Genomic DNA, 7,026 nt, shown 5'->3' with positions numbered 1-7,026 from the left:
CATAGAGGACCATTATGAGGCCTCCAGGGAGGGTTTTCAACCAGTCCTGGAATCCTATGTAAATTTCTATGATATACCCTGTTTCCCTGAAAATAAGACCTAACATGATTTTTAAAAATGCTCCTAAAATAAGCCCTACCCCCAAAATAAGCCCTAGTTAAGATTTACCCCTGAAGCTGCCCCCAACACTCCCCGACTCTATCCCTGACACTAATGCTGCCCAATTTGCTAATCATCTCTCCCTTCATCTCCTCCACCCTAATTCTTCCTCTTTCCTTTCTCTCCCTCCCATGTGCAGCATCTTTCCTCGCCTCTCAACCACCCCCTTGTGCAGCAGCTCCCGAGGCCTCCCAAAACAGCGGCAATGCTCTGAATGGGCCGCTTTGCTGCCTTCCCTGCCGGGGCCTTCCCTCTGCTGCGTCACGGATGATGTCATCAGTGATGTGGAAGATGGAAGCCACACGGCGGAGGGAAGGCCCTGGCGGGGAAGGCTGCGAAGCGGCCCATTCAGAGCGCTGCTGCTGTTTTTGGAGGCCTCAGGAGCTGCTGCACAAGGGGATGGGTGAGAAGCGAGGGAAGATGCTGCACATAGGGGGGAGGGAGAGAAAGGAAAGAGGAAGAATTGGGGTGGAAGAGAGGAAGTGAGAGAAGATTGTTGTACATGGAAAAAAAAAAGATATTCCCTGAAAATAAGCTCTAGTGCGTTTTTTGGAACACAAATTAATATAAGACCCTGTCTTATTTATCGGGGAATTTCAGTATTGCCATGTGTTTCTCGAATTTGGAGGGTAACTGGAGAACCTCCCTGTGCTAAGGGGAAACTGATGTCTTGGGGTCTCTTCTGCAGAGAGGAAGATTCAGCTTTGTTTTTTCTCAGAAAGGGAGGCGTAGCCTAGAGCAGTGTTTTTCAACCGCTGTTCCGCGGCACACTAGTGTGCCGCGAGATGTTGCCTGGTGTGCCGCAGGGCCGCCATCAGGGCAGTACTACCAGTCCTGCATTCAGGGGCCCGGAGCTGACAGGGGGCCCGAGGCAGGGGCACCAGTAGCTCGCCAAGGCAAAGTGAGTCGATCACCCAGGACTCACTTTGTCTTGGCGATCTAATCTATCGAGCCGATAAGTCTTCTTCTCCCCGACGTCAATTCTGCAGTCGGAGAGGAAGTTCGGGCCAGCCAATCGCTGCCAGGCTGGGCGGAACTTCCTCTCCGATTGCAGAATTGACGTCAGGGAGAGCATGCGTCGGCTTTGGGGCCTGTTATCCATTGGTGGGTCCTGTTCCCCGATGGCAGCGGCAGTGGCAGTGGCTTGGGGAACGGCAGGGAGAAAGAAAGAAAGGGGGCAGGCAGGGAAACAGAAGGAAAGAAGAGAAACAGAAAAAAAGAAAGAAAGGTCAGGGAGAGAGGAAGAAAAAGTTGGGGGAGGGAATGAGGTGTGGAGGAGAGAAAGCATACATGCTGATAGAAGGGAAGAAAGATTGGATGCACAGTCAGAAGAAGAAAGTGCAACCAGAAATCACTAGACAAGGTAGGAAAAATGATTTTATTTTAAATTTAGCAAAGTGGAGGCAGTATTACCACCGTTTTCAAAGGAATTTGCCCAAATAACTTAATAGTTAACTGGGTAAATTCCCAGAGATGAAAACTTCCCTTCACTTACTATGCACAGTTCTGAATTTATATCTGCTGTCTATATTTTACAATATGGTCACCTTTTACTAAACCGCAATAGTGGTTTTTAGCGCAGGGAGCCTATGAGCGTCAAGAGCAGCGCTGGGCATTCAGCGCAGCTCCCTGCGCTAAAAACTGTTATTGTGGTTTAATAAAAAGAATGGAGGGTATATTTGTCGATTTTTGTATGCTATAAAAACCAAATACAGAGAGAGACTGAGAGCTGTTGACGAAGAGCTACGTGTGTGTCTTTCTTCGATTCCAGCCAGAATATCAGCTTTGTGTTCATAGAAACATAGAAATAGACGGCAGATAAGGGCCCACGGCCCATCTAGTCTGCCCACCTTAATATCCCTCCCCTACCTTTGCCCTGTGAATAGATCCCATGTGCCGATCCCATTTGGCCTTAAAATCAGGCACGCTGCTGGCCTCAATCACCTGTAGTGGAAGACTATTCCAGCGATCAACCACTCTTTCAGTGAAAAAGAATTTCCTGGTGCAACCTCGTAGTTTCCCGCCCCTGATTTTCAACAGATGCCCTCTTGTTGTCGTGGGACCCTTGAAAAAGAAGATATCTTCCTCCGCCTCAATGCGGCCCGTAAGATACTTGAACGTCTCGATCATGTCCCCCCTCTCTCTGCGCTCCTCGAGCGAGTATAGCTGTAATTTGTCAAGCCGTTTTTCGTATGGTAGATCTTTGAGTCCCGAGACCATCCGGGTGGCCATTCTTTGCACCGACTCCAGTCTCAGCACATCCTTGCGATAATGCGGCCTCCAGAATTGCACACAGTATTCCAGGTGGGGCCTCACCATGGATCTATACAATGGCATAATGACTTCCGCCTTACGACTGACGAAACCCCTTCGTATGCAGCCTATGATTTGTCTTGCCTTGGACGAAGCCTGCTCCACTTGATTGGCAGACTTCATGTCCTCACTGACGATTACCCCCAAGTCTCGTTCTGCTACCGTTTTTGCTAGGATCTCGCCATTAAGGGTATAAGACTTGCATGGATTCTGGCTGCCCAGGTGCATAACTTTGCATTTTTTGGCATTGAAGTTGAGTTGCCATGTCCTAGACCATCGCTCCAGTAGGAGTAGGTCGTGCATCATGTTGTCGGGCACTGAATCTTCGTCTGTTGTGCATTTGCCCACTACATTACTCAGTTTGGCGTCATCGGCGAATAATGTTATTTTACCTCGAAGCCCTTCTGCCAAGTCTCTTATAAAGATGTTGAATAGGATTGGGCCCAAGACTGAGCCCTGTGGTACTCCACTAATCACCTCCGTCATTTCGGAGGGGGTGCCGTTCACCACCACCCTTTGGAGCCTACCTCCAAGCCAGCTCCCAACCCATTTCGTCAATGTGTTACCTAATCCTATAGAACTCATCTTGCTCAGTAACCTGCGGTGTGGTACGCTATCGAATGCTTTGCTAAAGTCCAGGTACACGATGTCCAGGGACTCCCCAATATCCAGCTTCCCCGTTACCCAGTCAAAGAAGCTGATCAGGTTGGATTGGCAGGATCTCCCCTTAGTAAATCCATGTTGTCGGGGATCCCGTAGATTCTCCTCATCCAGGATCTTATCTAATTGGTGTTTGATTAGAGTTTCCATTAGTTTGCTCACTATCGATGTTAGACTCACTGGTCTGTAGTTTGCTGTCTCCATCTTTGAGCCTTTCTTGTGGAGTGGAATGACGTTAGCCATCCTCCAGTCCAACGGGACGCTGCCTGTACTAAGGGAGAGGTTGAAGAGCGCGGACAGTGGCTCCGCCAAGACATCACTCAGCTCCCTAAGCACCCTGGGGTGCAGGTTGTCCGGCCCCATTGCTTTGTTAACCTTGAGCTTTGACAGCTCACCGTAGACACTGCTGGGCGTAAACTCAAAGTTACTAAACGGGTCAACTGAGCCAACCCTTGTCTGTAGCTGAAGGTCGAGCCCTGGCGCTTCTCGGGTGAAGACTGAGCAGAAGTATTCATTTAATAGTTGGGCTTTTTCCGAATCCTTTTCCACATAGTCTCCGTCTGGTTTCCTAAGACGTACAATCCCGCCTGAGTTTTTTCTTCTATCACTGATATACCTGAAGAAGGATTTATCTCCCTTCTGGATGTTCTTTGCTAGAGACTCCTCCATGAGGCATTTAGCCTCCCTGACTGCTGTTTTGATGGCTTTTGATTTGGCCAGGTAGTCTGCTCTAGAGTCCTGCTTCCCTGATTGTTTGTAAGAGATGTTCAGCCAAACAGGCCCAGGTTTCGCACTGAATAAAGAATTTTATAATTTTTCACTATTCTGTTTACTTAATATTTCATAATAAAGTAATTATAAAATACTTTCTTTGTGTTTATTTGATTCCTATTCAAGAGAATTACTTTATATATAGTCAATATAGGCACAGAGTTAAATTTTTTAACATTTTCTAATGGTGGTGTGCCTCGTGATTTTTTTCATGAAACAAGTGTGCCTTTGCCCAAAAAAGGTTGAAAAACACTGGCCTAGAGAATGGAACCAGGAAGACAAACATTCAATCCGGCTTCTTCATCCGTCATCTTTATAACCTTGGGCAAGTCACGTCACCCACCACTGCCTCTGGTAAAACTTAGATTGTAAGTCTGCCTGCTAAGTAAATAACACATATACCTGCTTGTAACATGAGTTCAGATCTATGAAAGGAGAATATTTTTTTTTAATTAAAACTCCAAATTCAAATTACCTTTCCATGTGTGCTGTCTGTAAAACCTGGACTTGCTCAACCTGTTCCTTCTTGCATGGAATTTTCTGGAAGGCAACTTTCAATAGACCACCTCAGTGCAATGTCCATAGGTACTGGTGAAGTTGTGGTAGGCCATTTTCAAAGACAAGTTATAAAGGCAGGTTTTCTTTGAACCTTGTAGTTGCAGTTTCCAAGAATAGAGTTAAAGTTAAAAATACACAGGCAGATTTGAAAGTGCAGTTCTACGCATGTGGTTTAATTGTCCAACCCGGAATAGGCCCAGAATATCCTTTGTTAATGTGTGAACTTCACATGTACTTAAAGCTTATGGAGGGAGCGAAAGGAGGCAATTTTCAGTCTGTCCATTTGACCTCAGTAAATGGATTTGAGCTTGGAGGCGGAGAGAGTTTGTGAGCGCTGATGGAGATGGTAGCTTTTCTGTGAAGCTCGATCTGCACCTCTTGAGAAATACCCTGAAGATTTAAGAAACATGACACTGATAACATCTGTTTCTGGTGTCAAATGTGACAAGCAGAGCATATTCGATATGATGTCAAGTGCGGACATAGCTGGTTCCTGGAAAATGTCTAAACCAGTATCCCGCAAACTTTTGGGCCAGCGGCACACTAAATCCAGTGCTCCGGGCAGATGGCACCCGGAAGTGTGCAGGCGTTGACATGATGATGTCATGCGCATGCATGATGTCATCATGTCAACATCCGGGCGTGCGTGGAGGCCCATCTGGCCGCAACCCTGAACCTGTCACTTCGGTGGGGGGATTCTGGAGGAGGGGAGATGAAGAGAGATGCCGGCAAGGAAGAGAGTAGTCGGTGCTGGTTGACTGCCTACAGGACGTGCCTCTCGCCACAAGAGTCACGTCCTATATGCAGTCAGCCAACACTGGTGCCTCTCTTCCTTACCGGTGTGTCGTCGGGGCACACTGCGGAACACAGTTTGTGATACTCTGGTCTAATCAATCAAAAGTCAGAATCAAAGAAATAGGAAAGCATTTCCCGCCTTTTGACCACAGTCGCATACGAGGCAGGATTAACCCTTTGTTGAATCCTAGGCAAACAAGTGTGTTGGGCCTCCATCGTAATTATAAATCCATTCAAATTCCACAAAAGAGGCTCCATGTGGTCCTGACCAGAAAAATATTGGCAGAGGAGGAAGAAGAGCTGTTTCCTGACTCCTCCTGTTGACAGGAGAACAATAATAGATAGACAGCCACCCCCCCACCCCACCCCACACACACACCTTCTATCCCCTGGCTCTTCTTTCTGCCCACAAGTGGCTGACCAGCTGGCAAGGCTTGAGTATTCCTGGCTTTCTCACTACTTCAGCAGCATGGTGGGCACGTCAGCAGAGAATCTCCAGTTGGCAAGGATTGAGTATTCCCGCCAGCAAAGGTATGATGTGGCAGGGGTGGGGGCCTCTGCCTAATACTGGTTCTTTGTCTGCTGTCAACAAATATTTATACTTTACTAGCTGATCACCCAGATATTTATTTATTCTATTAGACAGGAAAAGGAATCGTGAACATCTTCATTTTTAGCAGCAAGAATGGCCCTCTTTGGCTCTCTAAACGGCATCAGTATTCATCTCAGCGAGCCCAAAAACTATGGGTTAGACACTAATATTTGTCGGTTTAGATTGTTTTTACATGTCACCCCCTTTCCCACCCCCACAGTATTTTTCCCCAGATACTAAGTCTTATGTATATCAAGTTTGGTTGAAATCAGTCCATGCATTTCAGAGTTATGCTGGAACACACACACACAGATACATCCGACTTTATATAGATAGGTTCAGTTATAGCCCCCCTTTAGCAAGGTCGGTTACAGTAATACATTCACAGAAAGTATGACAAAACAGCCATAAATTCAGACATAAATTTCATCCCCATATCATAGAAAATCAGCAGATAAGAGAAGTGCTCAGCACCCATACTTCATTTCGCAACAGAGATGTCTCCTCAAAAGCCTCTTAAAAACAGTTACATCCTTTTGCTTTCTAATATAAAAGGGGAATATGATTCCAAGCATCCGGACCGGCACAAGAAAATGCTCCCACTCTAGTTGCACTCTGGTCTATCTTCTGAGTTCTGGCAAAGTACCGTCCACTTTCTTCGCGGGAGACGGGGTTTCTACCCATTGCCTTTTACAAGTGAGGCGTTATCTAGGCTCTCTAATGCTGCCATCTTTGTTCCTGGTGACCCCACCTCCCCCGCTTAAGTCAGCCACTCCTGTCTGAGTTTTCTCACTTGTCTAGGCCTAGAAGGGTATGGTTGGCATGGGGCAGACAGAAGACACAGAATTGCCCTCTCTCCTTCCTCTCCTCCCCAGGGAAACTGAGAAAAAAAATCCCCAAAACAGCATTTTCCAAATGAAGGGTATCAAACTGCAGGTCTCAAGGGCTACAGACTGGTCTGGCATTTAGGAGATCCAATATAAATATTCACGAGATGTATTAGCAAGCACAGCTCCTGGTACATCATGCATATTCATTGTGAAAATCCTGAAGACCCAGGCAGCATTTCCAGTCCTTGTACTAAATTCTTCATGATATAGAGCGACCACCTTGAAGCACTGAAGGCGGATCTCACACCTACAGTGTTCAAAACGGTTTTCAAAATGCCCTCAGCTGAT

The sequence above is a fragment of the Geotrypetes seraphini genome, chromosome 2 (assembly GCF_902459505.1).
Source record: "Geotrypetes seraphini chromosome 2, aGeoSer1.1, whole genome shotgun sequence".
In the NCBI taxonomy this organism is placed as follows: Eukaryota; Metazoa; Chordata; class Amphibia; order Gymnophiona; family Dermophiidae; genus Geotrypetes; species Geotrypetes seraphini.
Note: the sequence above shows the minus strand (reverse complement) of the source record.